Here is an 18,064-nt window from a genome sequence, read left to right as displayed (position 1 = left end):
GCATGATTTTTCTTCAATACTTTATTGATTGATTGATTGATTGAATGATTGACTTATTTTTCATCTTCTTTTCTTTTCCCAGTTTCACCTTTAAAAATCCTATTACTCCCACCCTTTCTCGCCAAGGAAGGCAAGTCTCCTTTAGTTACCACCTCACTTTAGGACATCAAATCACAGAAGGACTAAGCTCATTTTCTCCCACTAAGTTCTAACCAAGCAGTCCAGATAGGAAAAGGGGATCCAATGGCAAGCAACAGAATCAGAGATAATCCCTACTCCAATTTTAGTGGACCCACATGAAGACCACACTGAACATCTGCTACAAATATTCAGGGGCCTACGTCCAGCCCCTCCATGGTCCCTTGTTGATGCTTCAGTCTACACTGCCCCGCGAGTCCAGGTTACTTGACTCTGTATGTCATCTTGTGGTGTCCTTGACTCCTTGGTTCATTCAGTTTTATCCCCACTCATTCACAAGACTTCCCGAACTCCACCTGATGTTTGGCTGTGGGTCTCTGCATCTGTTTGCTTAATGAAGCCTGTCAGGAGAAAGTTATGCGAGGCTCCTGTATGCAAGCATAGCAGGACATCATTAATAGTGTCAGGGGTTGATTCTCTTACATAAGATGGGTCTCAAGTTGGGGCAGTCACTGGTTAGCCTATATATTTTGTGTTGAAGATTTTGTGGGTGGATTGATGCCTCCCTCCTTCCACTAGAAGTCCTATCTGGCTACAGCAGTCGGCCACTTCAGTCTCCATATCCCCTGCAGGCCTTTGCAGGTAGTAATCTTGGGAAAGGTTCAGAGAGTCTATGGGAGTGACAAACAAAACATAATTTTATATTAAAATTACATGAGTAAATAGTATAAAATCAATAAATTGTATTGTTCTTTATTGTTTTATTTTCTGTTCATATTTTCTTTTTCATTTAAATTCATGCAATATATTTTGATAAGTTTCCCCTGTCTGGTTTACTTCTCCTTCCAGGCACTCCCTACTTTGACATCCATCTCCCTCAATACTTTCATTCTTTCTGCATAAAGAAAGGAGGGCAATAAAAAGCAAACAAATTAAAATACAAAAAACATCAGCAAAATCACCAAAATGCACAAGAAACACACACACACACACACACACACACACACACACACACACACACACACTCTACATAAAGCACCAAATATGATACACAAATAAAAGACAGGTAAATACAAGAAAAACTCCAAGAAAAAAAACATGAGGAACAAAATCTACAGAAAATACTATTGAATTAATTTTGTGTTGGCTACCTACTGCTGATCATCAGACCTGCCTTAAGTGTGATTTATATATCCAATGACACTCCATTGGAGAAAACTGATTTTTCTAATGTGAGCAATTGTCGGTTGAAGCTGGATTTTTGGTTCCATAATTTTCCATGTCAATGCTTTGACAATTTCTGGCATGAATCTGTGAATTCCCTCTGCATGCCCGCATTGCCCCTTTGGGTTTATTTGTGTATCAGTCTTGTTGTGTCTGGAAGACAATTTCCTATCCATATTCCAGCCCCTATGATTCATAATCTTACTTCTCCCTCTTTTGCAGCATTCCATTAACCCTGATGTTGAAAGAATTTGGTGAAGATTGTTGATTTAGGACGAAATATTTCAGTCTATCACCATCTGCCCATTGTCAGTTGTGTTTCACTTTACTAATTTCTATCTGTTGAAAAGGAAAGCTTCTCTGTTGATGACTGAGCGGTACATGAATCTACAGTCAAACGTCATTAGGAGCCATTTTATTGGTGTATTATGTTCTTTTAGCAGAAGAATAGTATTCCCAAGTAGTATTTAGATTTCTTCTGTATCCCCGCTCATTCTCATTTCACGTTCTTAGCCATCAGAACTTTGTCAAGTATGGGTTCTATCCAATGGAGAGGGCCTTAAGTTAGAGTTGCGAGTGATTGCTACTTTCCACATTTGGCCCATTATTGCACAGGCAGGATCACTAGGTAGTGTGAAAAACAGACAGTTTACCTCTGTAGATTGCATGATTTGTAGTTTGGTTGGTGTTTACCTTTCTCATCTCTCAGCATACAGTCTTCCAGTACGTCAAAGGCTGCACAGGAGGAGTGAAGTCTCTAGTTGGGAACGTGCTGAACGTCTCTGTATTCAATAAGATATTTCAGCGTTGTCTTCAACAATTAACCCTTGCCATGTGCTTTGGAGAGCACCCAATACGAACTTGGAAATTTCCAAGCCAATTAGATGTAATTTATTCTTGACAGAGTAAGTTTCAGTTGTGGTAACAGATAATGATTCCATGTTTTCCTCTATCCTCTCCAATAGTAATTGTCATTTGTTTTATTGATCTCGGCCATTCTAACTACTATAAGATGAAATCACGAAGCAGTTTTGATTTACATTTCTCTAGTGAAGAGTGTGTTGAATATTTTTAAAGTAGCTCTCAGACATTTGTGTTTCTTCTCTTGGGAACATTCAGATTAGTTCTGTACCTTATTTTTAAAACATTGGGTTATATTTTCTTGGTATCCAGATTTTTGAGTTCTTTATATATTTTAGATAGTAACCATCAAATCTGTAACTGGTAAGGATCTTTTCTTAATCTATATCCTGAACTTTGCTCAAATGATGATATCTTTGAGGGAAGCTTTTCAGTATAATAAAGTCTTATTTATTTATTTATTTGTTTGTTTGTTTGTTTAAATCCCAAATGCTGCCCTCTTCTACTCCCCTCTTCCCGGACACCTTTCTCCATATATCCCTTTCCTCTCATCTCAGAAAATGCGACGCCTGCCCTGTAATTGCCCACCCTGGGGCATCATATCTCTGCTTGATTAAACAAGGCAGCCCTGTTGGGGAACAGATACCACAGGCTACAGCTTTAGAGAAAGCCTTCACTTCAGTTGTTGGGGTACCCATATGGAAACTCAGCTGCAAGTCTGCTACAGATGTGACAGGGGTACATATGCTTACTTTTGGTTGGTGGTTCCATCTCTGAGAACTCCTAGGGGTACAGGTCAGTTCACTTTTTTGGTCTCCTTCAGGACATTCAATTCTACCTCCAACTCTTGCATAAGAGTCCCTGACCTCCATCCAATGCTTGGCTGTGGATATCTGTATGTGGTTGAGTCTGCTACTGTGTAGAGCAGGAGATTCGAATTCTCTCCTTTGAACTAGTGCTAGTTACCCACTATGTTCTTTTTTGTGTGCATTTATCCTTAAAACATCACTTCCATTCACTATTAGATATATTAAGAATCATTTTAGGGACTTGACTAACCATTTTGATTTTTACTGCTTGAGAATCAATTTATTCATGACTGGTGACAGAATGCCTATGTTGTAAAGCCACGGTATTCTAATGAGTTCATACCAGCATCCTAAAATGTGATATGTTAATTATAACATGTTTGCATATCTTTTCTGTGTTATTTCTGTCTTTAACTACATCATACAACCATGTATTAATACTGGTTATAACTTTATCATCCAGGCTTATCTAAGATTAACTCTAGTCAATACTGAACAATTGGCAATACTCATACCCAAGTCTGCATTTGTGTGGGCTATAGACATGTGCTACTGTGCCCATCTGTACAAATTTGAGAAATACATATTTTAATATTTTGTTTATAGAACTAAATCCAATAGCAGTCCTTATAAGACACGGCAGATGATTTTTTTTGGAGGGGTGGTGGTGGTGATTTGCAGTCATATTTATAAGATGAATTGACAAATTCTAAATGATCAGAGCATCAATAATTTAGGAAAATGAAAACCATGCTGCTCTGGGGTGGAGGAGATCTTTGAACCCCAGAAGTACATCTTAGAGTAAGGAGAATAGAATCGTGTTGCAGAGAGCATTGTACTGGAGTACGACGAAGACTCAATCACTGGCTCTGTGGAGCTGTGGGAATGTACACAGAGACTCCTCTCCTCGTGAGGAAAAGAGGAGGGCAATCATTTGATGGATCCTCATTGCTGCTGTGGTGACTGAGTGTTATAACTAATATGGCAGATTATGTCCTGTTAGAGCATAGTATCTTTATTATTTTTTACTGTACTTTTTACGTGTTTCATGAAGCAAAAATACAATTTTGTGTTATTACTATATTTTCTACATGGTCCTTGATTGCGTGATAATTTCTGAGGCAAAAAGAAAAAAATTCCCAATCTTGCGATTCTCTGATCAAGATACAGAGTACGTTGTGTGGATGAGGGAATTTTAAATCTTCTATCTTTTTCTTCAATTTCCTTTGGCTTTAAGAAGCTAATTAGAATAATTTTACTCTAAGGCTCCATCTCAGTATAAAGCTTAGGGTTATTGAGAAAAACACATTTTTGTTAGAAAATGGGAGAGAAATCCCTACTTTGAATATAAAGTTTGAATCAATAATAAGGAGACCGAAGGTGTCTGGAGAGATGGAATGAGCAGGAAATTTGAGACACTGAAAAGGGACATTAAAGGAAGAATAGGGAGCCCTGGCTGGCAGTTTTATGCAATGTGAAATTGTGCTGGTCCTTAATTCAGTGTCTAGGGAAAGATAGAAAAACTTTATAGAATGTGTTTTAAGGCTCACATATTCCATGAATAGCATAGATGGGGAGACTGTGAAGTAAAACTTCATGACTACTTTTGAATTCCCCAGAGCAGAGGATGAGGGCTTTCCTTTACTGTCCCCATTCATCTTTTTCCTGCTTCTTCTCTCATCAGTTCCTCTTTTCATTTCTTCTTCTTCAATAAATATAATCCTAAAGGCAAGCATCTGTAAAGACTCCATGCAAGGTATTAAATGCTTGAATTATTAGTGAGGTATAGTTTTTGTACAGTTGCAGTTTCCTGAAACAGATGATTCTAGATCAAAGCAAAATGAGATGTGGTTACTCGTCTTCATTTATAAATCGTCAGGTCTTCCATGTATCAGTCCAACAAGCCCTACTGATACAGATGAGGACGATTACAGCTAACCATTGGACTGAACAAGGGGACCCCAATAAAGGAACTAGGGAAAAGTGAAGGAGCTGAAGGGGTTTGCCACCCCATAGGAAGAACAACAATATGAACCAATCAGACCCCTCCCCCACCCCAGAGCTTCCAGGGACTAAACCACCAACCAATAAGTATATATGGAGGGAATCATGGCTCCAGCCACATATGGAGCAGCGTTGTCCAGAATCAATAAGAGAATAAGCCTTTGGTCCTGTGAAGGCTCATTTCCCTGATGAAGGGTAATGCCAGGGCATTGAGGTTGGAGTGGATGGGTGGGAGGGGGAGCATCCACTTAGAAGCAGGGAGAGGAGGAGGGGGAATGGGAGAGGGGGGAAAGGGGATAACATTTGAAATGTAAATGCATAAACTATCCAAGAAAAATAAAATTTAAAAAAATCACAGTCCCAATTAGTTAACCATTTACATACAGACAGCATGAGGTGAGGTTACAGTTCTCAAATTATATAGACATCATGCCATGTATATTAATAGCTTTGTCCAATGAAATAAGCAATGGGGCTTTATAATAATTGTTACTCTTGTATGACCAAGTAAAAAAATTTTAAAAAGTGGGTAAAGAATATAATGTAACATATATATATATATATATATATATATATATATATATATATCAAGAACTTGAGGTTTATCTACTCTTACAGATAAACAGTAATTAAATACAAATAAGATATGTAGACAATATTTTGTTACACTCAAATTTTTAAACCCACAAAATCAAGAATTTAACCTGGCATGAAAAATGCTTCTCAAGTATTCATCCTGATACTTCTGTCTTAACAATGCTATATTGCTTTAGGTAATTCACTAGAGTTCAAATGGAAAAGCTTCCAAAATATTCAACACAATTGTTTAATATCCTTTCATTTTTTATCATGATAACCGAAATTGGTTGTATAGTATCCAATGTTAGCTTTAGAATTTTTGCAATAGAAAAAAATCTATTGCTCTATCTTAAGTTTTACTGATACCTGGAATACATTTCACTACCTGTAGCCCCAGCTTTGGGGAGTCTGACAGAAAGCTTCCTGCAAGATCCAGGACAGGCTGGCTACACTGTAAGACACTGTCTTAAAACAGATGTTTTAGTTATTCACTTATAACCAGAAGTCCATTTTAAAGCAGATTGCAATAAAATAGGATTTTAAGATTACTAATTTATGAGCCTGCTCTGTAACAGAAACTATTACAGTGCTGCGAATTGCAAATGGGAAAAGCGGCAGGCCTTCTTTCTTTTATGTGGCTGTTAATCTAGAGACACTGTAATGTGTGATATAAGAAATGAAAATGGAATGAGAAGGAAGAATTGAGGATAAACTGGTTTGGGTCAGGAAAAGTATTAAAATTCGGTGATATAGAGAATGGATGAAGGTGTGGCTCTCAGGATATCTACTAAAGAGTTTGGGGTGATTCCGCTTAAAGTACAATAAAACAGACATTCTTGATTAGAGAATCATCACAGCTAAAGTTAGATTGTTTGGATTTTAGCTTTTAGTAACTTTACATTGACCATGCTGTTTTACCCAATAAAATGCAATCGAGACAAACACAAACAGGTAGTAATTTCAGTAGAGGAAAAAATATGTTAGTGGTTATACTTTCCTAACACTCGTGGGTTTGCTGTTCTATACTGGGGATATTTAATAAAATAGAGGGATGCTAATGGGGGTATGAGTTGGGTAGATTTGAACATTTTATATCCAACTTGGGGTCAATTAAAACATGTTCTGTATTTGGAATACTTAGAATAATTTATGTTTCATAATTCAATACACAGAAGATTAAAGTTAAGTTAGTATGAGTTTTTGCATGAAGCACATCCAATGAGGACTGGGGAAATATCAGAAAAGATAAATCTTTTTGCATTTGAGTTTTCACATAGTTAATCTAAAGAGAGAAATTAATGACATGAAGTCACCTAAAAGTAAGAGCATCTATTTCTTTTATTACCAGATGACTTTTATCAATGTGCTTATGAATATAGCATCGATTCTTTAAAATTACTTTTCAAGATTATAGTATAAAACATCATTTCCCCTTCAACGTTATCCCTCTAACCCCTCCCATGTACCTCCTTGTTCTCATTCAAATTCCTGGCCTCCTTTTCCTTAATTGTGTTTACAATATAAAGTATAATATGCATAATTTCTAAATACATTACATATTATATATACATTCTAGTATACATATACTCCATGTTTAAAGCTACTCTCAAGTTTCAGAATGTTTTAGATGTGTCTAGTGCTTTTTCAACATTTGAAAAACGTTCCTCTTCCACAATAGCATATCTGTTGCTATTGTCTTTGCTCAGACCATGTTTTGGCATCCATATTGTTTAGTTGCTATGGTTGTTGTTTCTTTGATATTTCTAGGAGACATAATTTCACAGCCAAGTCCCTCTTCTTCTCTCAGGAGTTTTCTACCCACTATTTTGCAAATTTTTCTTGAGCCTGATCTGCAGGAGTTGTGTTGTAGGAGTGCCATTTGGAACTCTATCTACAACTCTGTATTTTGCCTAGTTGTTGTTTTAATGAACTAGTCTCCATCTGTTGCAAAGGAAAATTTCTTTGAGGAGAGGTGAGAACTAAACTTCCATGTCGGTATAAGAAAAAGTGAAGAGTGGTGTTGGTCTCCATCCTGCAGATATGAACACCGGCTTATGTGAATGGTGACTAAAGTCCATCATTTACCTGGAAATGGCAATGTGATGCCTTCACGTGCATGTATGTTTTTCTTCAGCCATATTTGCTAGTGTGAATGAGACCCAGAAATAGTCTTGAGGATCTTACAAAATAGGAGCACCAGAATCCTCAGTGACTAGAAAATTCCTTCCCTATTGCTAAGTTCTTTCAAGGGTTACCAATTCTATTCATGGGTGTAGCCGACTTATAAATTAATGATAGCACTTTTTCCAATTTACATGCAACCACACTGAGCATTATGTTTCAAAGCACAGAGTTTGAAGAACACAATCATTTAAATCTCAGAATGTTTTACAATGAGCCTGGTAACTGAATGATCCCAGAATACTTAATTAACTTTACTTATTCTAGTATTACCTAAAGCTTGAAAAGAGCGGGGCATTATTATTAATGGTAATGTGTGTGTGTCTGTCTGTCTTTGTTATTTCTTTAAAAATATTATCCTCCTTTCTTACTTTCAAATATACTAAGAAATCTTACAGTCCTTGAAATTCAGGGAAATGGTTTCTCATTAGTAAACTACTAAATCTAATTCTTTATCTTCTTCAAACTCAGGTCTAAAAGTTAATAACAAATTATTTGAGACCACAATCTTTGTATGACATAAATTGGGAAAACTTTACATAAACAATTCATGTACTGGATGAAATTATATCTGAAGACTGTTGAAAACTAGATTTAAAATTAGAAGCCAAGCTTCCTTCAGGTTTAAAGTTGTTCTAAACTTGAAGATGCGGAAATGAGGGCACACAAGAGAGCATCTAAAGTGTTTTTAATAATAATAGAAAAAATAAAAATGGGGCTGGAGAGATGGCTCAGTGGTTAAGAGCACTGACTGTTCTTCCAGAGGTTCTGAGTTCAATTTCCAGCAACCACATGGTGGCTCACAACCATCTATAATAAGATCTGCTGCCCTCTTCTGGTGTGTCTGAAGACAGTGATGGTGTACTCACAGACATAAAATAAATAAATAAATCTTTAAAAAGAATTAAAAAAATAAAAATAAAAACCTATGTAACCTAAAACATTTCCACGATATGGCGAGCAATTAAAGCATCCACTCTCTCTCTCTCTCTCTCTGAAATTAAGGACAGTGCAAGATCCATCTTAACATGTGATATTGTACACCTGGAGAGATATGTTTGTATATTTTGCATGGTCCCAAATCATGAGCCAGCTCAATTCTGCTGAGCCAAATCATAGGAATATAAAAAAGTGTTCAATTTTACTTTATACCTGTCACTGTTGCAGTTTGAAATTAAGGAGTGGAATTCATTATAATGTTACACTTTCCTCTGAAATCACTTCTTTCCTAAAGAAAATGACAAATTAACCTGCAGGGTCGATTTTCAGTTTATTCATGGTTTTGTAACCACCTTCTGTTCTGAGAGTTCTCAGGGCTGGTACAGCATAAGCATCAGTGGGAAAGAGATGTACATTCCTTACAGATGGACTCATTTTGTTGACATATAGCTCTAACACCCTCCAGGGACGTACACAAATCTCTGTAATTCCTGTGCATGTATAATAATGCATTTAATGTTCAGATTTAACCAACAAATGTGTAAAAATCACATACAATTGAATGACTCCCTGCTGACTTCACAGCTGTACTAACAGGGCTGGAAACTGTGGATTAGTGCATTGACTGTCAAGAACTGCACAATGCCACCTATATCCCTGAGTAAGACTGTCATTTGTAAATATGAGCTTATGTTTATGCATGCGAAATAATGTTTATTCAAAACCGTTCTTCTTGAGGTATTATATGTTGTTCAGGAAATGGCCATAAAAGCTTTAGAGGCTGGGCTCTATTATGGGATTGAACCAACAGCAGCAAATTAACATGAGTACTCTGTTCCCATCACTGTCAGATCATATATTCCAATTGATTATGGTTCTTTCTGGAATACTATTCTCATATTGACTCTGAAGTTGAGGAGTGTATGTATTTGGGGAGAATTATGGTGAGGAATTATTTTTAGATCTGGTTAAATCGTCCTATTTTAGTGACATTAATTGATCATATGAATGTATTCTCCAGTAATGCTAATGTTATAGTATCCGTAGACAAAACAGAAGCAGGTTCTGTAATAATGACTTGAATTGAAAATAAATCCTACAAATTATTAATCCTGCACATTAAAATAAAACAAACAAACAAACAAACAAACAAACAAAGATGGGCCAGCCATGTTGTTGAGAGGATATAAGCAGTAACTACTGCGCCTGATAACCTGCATTAAATTCCTGAGAGTCACATAGTGAGAGGAGAGAGCTAACTAGGGAAAGTTGCCTTCTCATCTCCCCACTGTTCCAACAGCATGTACCTCTTGGTTGGGTGCACCCTGGCTTTTTTTTCACTTCTACATATATACCTTGGTATTCACACACACACACACACACATATTGAGAGAGAGAGAGATTGAGAGAGAGAGAGAGAGAGAGAGAGAGGGAGGAGAGAGAAACACAGAGAGACAGACAGAGACAGACAGAGACAGACAGAGACAGAGATAGAGACACGGAGAGAGAAAGAAAGAGAATTTTGCACTACATTCACAAATACTTGTAAAATGCACACACACACACACACACACACACAAACACATACAAACACACACACACACAATTTGTTTGGTGACATTCAAACCTTTACCTTCAGTTTTAACTGATCTTTGGGGGTTAGAAAGACAGCTACTGGTGGCTGCTTTAAAGATGACAGGATTCGATTCTCAGCATCCCTTTTGTAAGTCTAGTTCCAGGGAATTCAACACTGTCTTCTGGACAATGAGAGAATTAAGAATGCACATACATACATTCAAGTACAACATTTATACAAACATTAAAATATTTAAGCAAGGACAAAAGTTTAAATTAACAGAATTTTGGAAAATTTTAATGTCAGTTGTTCTTCCCATTCCCCATGTTAACCTGGTTATTTCATTTGGAGCTATTTGAAAAATATTCCCCACTGCATGTTTTCATTTGAATAATACGAAAAATATAGGGATAATATGAAATAAAGAAGTTAAAAAGGATTCATATTTTCTCTTACTATTTCCTAATGCAAGCTGACTGGACTATACTTATTTTTTTTCAATTTCTTCTTTTTATTATTTTAATTATTTATATCCCAAATGTTGCCCCTCTCTGTGACCCCTCCAAGAGTTCTTACTCCATTCCCCCCTCCTCCTTGAGAGGTTGCTTCACCTCCACCCTAGGGCTTACCCCGGAATATTAACTCTTTACAGGATTAGGCACATCCTGTCTCTCACTGAGGACAGTCAAGGCAGTCCTCTACTACATGCGGGTAAGGGGCCACTCACCAGCCCATGTATGCTCTTTGGTGGCTTAGCCTCTGGGAGCTCTAAGGGGTGCAGGTTAGTTGATATCGATACTGCTGTTCTTCCTATGGATTTATCATCCCCTTCAGCTTCTTCAATCTTTCCCTTAAATCTTCCATAGGGGTCCTAAACCTCAGTCCAATGGTTGAGTGGATCTCCTTTTGTCTTAGCTGCTGGTAAAGCCTCTCAGAGGACACCTATGCTAGACTCCTGACTGCAAACATATCATAGCATCAGGAATGTAGTGTCAGAGTTTGGTGCCTGTCTATGGAATGGATCCCAAGTTTAGTTGGTCACTGGATGGCCTTTCTTTCAATCTCTATTCCATTTTTGTTACTGCATTTCTTTTAGACATGCACAGTTTTGAGTCAAAAGTTTTCCAGGTAGGTGGGTAGCCCGATCCCTCCACAGGGGGCCATGTCTATCTACTGGAGCTGGTCTCATCAGGGTCCATCTCCCCACTGTTGAGCATTTTGGCTAAAGTCACCCCCATTGAATCCTAAGAGCCTCTCACTTTCCAGGCCTCTGGAACTTTCTAGGTTCCCCCCACTCCTCACCCCTGGCAGCTACATGTTCCTACTCCTTCGCCTGGGCTTCTCTCCATCCACTCCATACTTAAACTTGACTCCCTTTTCCCTTCCTCCTTTTCTCTCCCATCCAGGTCCCTCCTTACCTCTGCCTCCTATGATTATTTTGTCCTACCTTCTAGGTTGATTGATGCATCCTCACTTGGGTGGTCCTTTTTAGGGTCTGTGGAGTAGTATAATGGGTTTTCTGTACTTTTTCGCTAATATCCACTTATCAGTGAGTACATACACCAAAAGGAGTGTGTCTTTTTGGGTCTGGGTTACCTCACTCAGAATAGTATTTGCTAGTTCCATTTATTTGTCTGCAAAATTCATGATGTCCTCATTTTTAATACCTGAATAGTATTCCACTGTGTAGATGAACCACATTTTTGGTATCCATTCTTTGTTGGAGGGACATTGGGTTGCTCCTAGTTTCTGATTATTATGAAAAAGGCTGCTGTGAACATAGTGGTACATGTGTCTTTGTGGTGTGGTGGAGTATCTTTTAAGTATATACCCAGGAACAGTATAACTGGGTCTTTAGGGAGAACTATTTCCAAGTTTTTGAGGATCCACCAGATTGAAGTCCAAAGTAGTTGTGCCAGCTTGCAATCCCACTAGCTATGGAGAAGTACTCCCCTTTTCTTCTCCACATTCTCACCACCTGTAGCTTGATGGGTTTTATTCGTTTTGCTTTGTCTTTTGTCTTTTGTTTTTTGATTGATTGATTGGTTGCTTGCTTGCTTGGTTTTGGGGGGGGGATTTTTTTTATCTTTATTAACTTGAGTATTTCTTATTTACATTTCGATTGTTATTCCCCTTCCCGATTTCCTGGCCAACATCCCCCTAGTCCCTCCCCCTTCCCTTCTATATGGGTGTTCCCCTCCCCATCCTCCCCCCATTACCACCCTCCCCCCAACAATCACATTCACTGGGGGTTAAGTCTTGGCAGGACTGAGGGCTTCCCTTTCCACTGGTGCCCTTACTAGGCTATTCATTGCTACCTATGAGGTTGGAGCCCAGGGTCAGTCCATGGATAGTCTTTGGATTGTGGCTTAGTCCCTGGAAGCTCTCGTGGGTTGGCTTGTTCATATGGGGTCTCAAGCCCCTTCAAGCTCTTCCAGTCCTTTCTTTGATTCCTTCAACAGGGGTCTTTGGGGGGATTTTTTTTGGTCTTTTGTTTTTCAGCTTAGCCATTCTGACAGATACAGGATAGATTGTCAGTGTTGTTTACATTTGCATTTCCCTGATGACTAAAAATGTTGATCATTTCTTTAAGTGCCTCCTATCTTTCTGAGAGTCCTCTGTTGAGGATTTTCTGTTTGGCTCTGTACTCCAATTTTTTAATAGGGTTATTTGGTTTTTTTGGAGTCTTAGTTCAGGATTGAGTGTGGGGAAAGACATGAGAGTGGCCCAGAGTGCCTGGAGAATGAGCAGAAATCAGCAGCTGCCATGGGCGGAGGGAATTGGAGTGGAGGAATTTTAATTTTCTAAAAGTAATGTTTGTTAATTTTCTTAAGTATCTGAAAAACTGTAACAGATTCTACAATTTAAAATGCTATGAAACAAAGAATCACAATTCTATTCAGGGGCAGTGTTTGCATATTTTGGCCAGTGAGATACATGGAAATGGTCATTAGAAGAGTATGTACAACAGGTGGTCCCCTGCTGCATTTTGTCTTTCTATTTACTGTTTTTCCCATGAAGCATTCGCATCTTGAGAAATTATCCCAAGCCATAATGAAGCCCACATTAAAAGAAGTCAGGATGATAAACAAGGAGGGATCTCAGTTCCTTGGGGTCAATGAATCCTATTCTCAGTAAGGTTCTGCTAATGTTTGACTAATAATCTTCCCTTCTGTTAATATTTATTTCAGTCATTGCTATTTGCTTGTCAGTCATATCAAACAAAATGACAGAAATAACTTCTAAAAACCAAAAAACCAATGGGCACATGTTCTTACTGTCTAAAGTTCTATATCATCTGATAAATATGTTTTAAACTTCTACCTCCGATTTTCTGATAAAGGAACTCTTTATCATTAAAAATAAGAACTTGGAATTCCACAGTAAAACTCATCTTATGTTCAGAATAGAGCTCATAACTACCTTGTACTTGTTTTTTATAAAAGACGTTATCTTCTTCTTCTTCTTCTTCTTCTTCTTCTTCTTCTTCTTCTTCTTCTTCTTCTTCTTCTTCTTCTTCTTCTTCTTCTTCTTCTTCTTCTCCTCCTCCTCCTCCTCCTCCTCCTCCTCCTCCTCCTCCTCCTCCTCCTCCTCCTCCCCCCCCTCCTCCTCGTCCTCCTTCTTCTTCTTCTTCTTCTTCTTCTTCTTCTTCTTCTTCTTCTTCTTCTTCTTCTTCTTCTCCTTCTTCTCCTTCTTCTCCTTCTTCTCCTTCTTCTCCTTCTTCTCCTTTTCTTCTCCTTCTCATTATTATTATTATTATTATTATTATTATTATTATTATTATTATTATATAATTAAATAAATCCCAGTGAAGTGTTCCTGCTACTCACCCAAATAATTTACATTCCTGAATGAAAGACACACACAGCCTTTACATTGATATATCTACAATACCTCAATGGGTGGGCATCTCCTAACCCTCATGTGGCTAATCCATCTCTCTCCAAAAGTCCCGAAGTATCACTTAATATATTCTGTATTCTACCTTGGCTGCCATGGATCCATTTGGGCAGCCCTGTGAGGCCACACTCTCCCAGCACCTACATGTTGGCTATCCCTCCCTCTCCTGATTTTCCTCAGGCTTGGTGTCTCCTCTCCTCCCTCTTTTGCAGCATGGTCGATATCCTCTCCTTTTCCTTAATCCCTGAAATCCTAACAATCCCAACTCTGTCTGTCCTGCCTAGCCATTGGCTGTTGGCATCTTTATTTACCAGTCAGAACAAACTGGGGGCATGTTCTAGAAGCCATCTGCATGAAATCAATTATTCTCATGCAAACAGTTTTTCAGGCCCCAAATTAACATAAAAATACAAGCTGCATTAGGCCAAACCCACTACATTATTGAAACTTTTTTAGATTTTTTCCATTTATTTATATACTATATTATGCTTACCATTACTTTTTTTTTTTAAATAGCCAACACGTTTATCTAGGGTCTTCTTTATGATCATGGGTTTGAGGCTATCCATGGGAAACTGATAGGTAGATCACTAGTACATAAAAAAAAGACAATGTCTGCTCTTTCTCCAGAATCCATTATCAGACAGACTCAGACATAAGTGGTAGAGAATAATAGGAAAACAGCTATACATCTATATCTATACGACTTTCTCTGGGGCTTGGGAATGCTGTTGTACTCCATGTACTCCATGTACTCATGGAGGGTATAGGTTTCATTGATGCAACTATTTCTGGGTCACTCAATCTCCCATAGGAAATCCCTGACCTTGCAGCTATTAGTGAACTCCACAAATTTACAAGTACAGAAACACAGACATAGATGAAATAGTTTATTTGATCTGTTTTCATATTTTATTTGTCTGGGGTTAAGAGACATTAGGCCCTATTTTCCAAGAATAGGTCATACTGTAGCTTACATCAAGGTGAAAAAAATGAAATTAAGATGGTTATTATTATAAGAACCAAAAATATAAATTGTGAAGCAATGAATGAAATTAATATCATGACATTTGATGTTCTATGTGAAAATACGTATCATATACAGTATAAAATAATAATAATGTACACATTAATATACTTTAGTATGTGAATATAAACATGAATACATACATATCTAAACCTTGGCAATAAGTATAATAAACTATTGGTTAAACAAAGTAGAAAAACTAGAAAAAATGTAAAACCAATACCATCTTAAATTTTCAAATTAATTCCTTGGTCAATCAGTGGTGAAATCACCCTATCTAATACACTAAAATTAAATTGCATAGAACAGTGAAATATAGATATCTCAAAAATGTCTACATGGGAAGCAAAGTAAAATAAATCACTAAGTGGATATTGAAGTCAAATAAAAGGAACTACCTATTTAGTCATAAATTTTGTTTCAGAATTTTTTTGGGGCATCCTTTATAGAAATTGTCATATTTGGACAAAAGACTGGAGTAATTCATTCTATTTCCATCATTAATGATTACAAACATTTGGAAGAAGTAAGATATGGAGAATAGAAAAGATATACTATATTTAACAACTTTATAACATAATGATGTTTGCAGCTTTATCTTCAGGGTTCTAGTAACAAAATTGATATTAAGCACGAATGTATGAATTATATAAATAATAAGTTATTTGTTCTCCTCAATTCTGAAATTACAATGTACTTTGTCACATGTTCCACAATTACAGCCTCCACTTGCCTATTTAATAAAAAGAGGAAATAAACAACAGAAAAACATGTTGAGAAAATACCCGTGCTTTGGATAGGAACAGTTTTGAAGAGTCAACCAATTCACAGTGTTTTTTTACTTTTGTATTTTGATGACTAATTGTTTGGTGGTGAGTAAATGATCTCTAAAATATTTATTCATTTTATAAACTCTGTGTGTGTGTGTGTGTGTGTGTGTGTGTGTGTGTGTTGAGTATTTCATACATGTGAAGTGAATTCTAATTACTGTGAATCCCCATCTTCTCTAGTTATGGTCCTCCCTTATATTTCCTCTCCCTTTATTTAGAGAAACTGAAATTAAACAGGTCTATTTGTATGACTGTGTGTTTGGAACAACCCAATGGAACTTGTGGACCTTTTAAGGGGTATGCATCTTATGACAATTTCTTTCCCAGAAAACAAGAGTGGATAGTAGGTCATCAAGGAGAGCTAGGACTTCTGTGGTTCTCTCACTGATTCATAAATGACCCTTCAATCTAAAGATGACTTTCATGGGTAGTTCACAAATAATGACCCTGAACATCGGTGAATAAACCATACACAAATCAAATTATCTTGACTTGAATTCCCTTTACTATGAAATGAATGGTAAATCACTCTTGGGAATATGGGGAGCTCATACTAGTTCTTAATTTCACACTATCATTTGCAGTTTTTCTCCTGTCAATCCTATTCAGTCAGTAGGAGAAGAGGACAAATGTATCTTGACTTTCTGTTTTTGAATGCACAATTCTCATAAGTTAATGCCAAAATGGTGGCTAGAAAATTTATTCTTGAATCTCATTCTAAAATGTTCAGAGTGCCTGTCTCACAAATTCCAGCTGCCATGAATATTTCATACCTGGAACCATGTTTTGGTAACAATAGAATGTGAGCACAATGAACCAAATCAGCAACTGTGTACTTGTGGTCTTGGGACGGCATGAAGAAGATCAGGAGAAAGCCTACTTCTTTAGGTATGAAAAACACAGCTTGCATACCATATATTTTTTTATACCAAGAAAGTTTTTGATTTGGGTTTATTTAATTTTCTCTTTCTGAATAAGCTTTGGCCATGGTTTTGGAAAGGAAATGCCTCAATGGGGACACCCTAGTCACATCTTTCAAAAATTGTCTACAGTAGCACAAGAAATTAAGATGATGGTAGCCTTGGAAACCAATATAATATAATACTTGTCATATTTCTTGAGTAATAAGTTCTCTTTTTCCTCCTTTCCAGGCCACAGTGACCTATGAAATGACACTCTATGCAACTGGGATTTATGTATGGAAAAATTGAGCAGGCAGTATATCTACACAAATTATCTAAAATGGTATTTTCAGAGTTGAAATATAAACATACATTTCAACAGTAATAAATGGTTCATAATTGATTGTATTTCTTCCAGAAAACTTTTAAATCTGTTATTAGCAATGGGTATCAACAACTGATGTGTATATTAATATATACCTTAAAATACTGGTATAAACTCTGGTGGAAAATATACATTAAAGAACTGTTTTGAAGTGAATCTTAATCAGTTAAATCATAATTTAGTATTATAGCTTCAACTGAGATAGCAATAGACACAATTCACACAGTTCAACATAATTTGCCCAGGGTCACCTGTACCTGTGAAACCTGCCATGGTTTGGGTTGGCTGCTCTTAAGGCTCATAGTCAACCTGTACTGCACCTGTGAAACCAGCTGTGGTTTGGGTTGCTTGCTCTCCCGACTCCAAGCCAGACTTCCCAGTGAATGCTTCATTAGTTTCAAATTTTACAGTGTCACTCTCCTACATTCTGCCTCACATTGCTTTGTAACTGATAGAACATAACGGAATGAGATTGGATTTGCAATATTAGTATTATCCAAGGTTACCGAGAACATAAAAGAGGATGCCTCATGTAACACATAAGCAGAAAAATCTAGGAATCTTTTTGAAAGAGAAGGGCAGACAAAAAGATTGATATTTTACTCCATGGGTTAGTGTGCTTATATATCTCTCTGTAATACATATGAGGTGGGATTTTTTTTTAAAGAAAGTGTGTAAGCTGGTTAGCAAACCTCCAGCAAAATTAGCA

The 18,064-nt window shown here is 37.1% G+C and overlaps 1 long non-coding RNA gene across 6 annotated transcripts in view; it reads left to right on the top strand.

Annotated features, from left to right (window-relative positions):
* Positions 1-18,064, top strand: part of LOC148001128 (uncharacterized) — a 250,734-nt gene that overhangs the window by 196,161 nt on the left and 36,509 nt on the right. For 2 of the 6 annotated variants that reach the window (XR_015638515.1, XR_015638518.1), the window contains one exon: positions 17,220-17,313. The exons of 2 other annotated variants lie outside the window; for them this stretch is intronic. This is a non-coding gene — a long non-coding RNA (uncharacterized LOC148001128). Of the gene's footprint in view, positions 1-82; positions 1,225-15,960; positions 16,111-17,219; positions 17,314-18,064 lie in introns of those variants that run through there. 2 more of the 6 variants (XR_015638516.1, XR_015638517.1) reach the window with 2 other exon arrangements.

This window comes from Rattus norvegicus, chromosome 15, assembly GCF_021556685.1.
Source record: "Rattus norvegicus strain SHRSP/BbbUtx chromosome 15, alternate assembly SHRSP_T2T, whole genome shotgun sequence".
NCBI lineage: Eukaryota > Metazoa > Chordata > Mammalia > Rodentia > Muridae > Rattus > Rattus norvegicus.
Note: the sequence above shows the minus strand (reverse complement) of the source record. Positions and strands in the feature narration are given on the sequence as shown.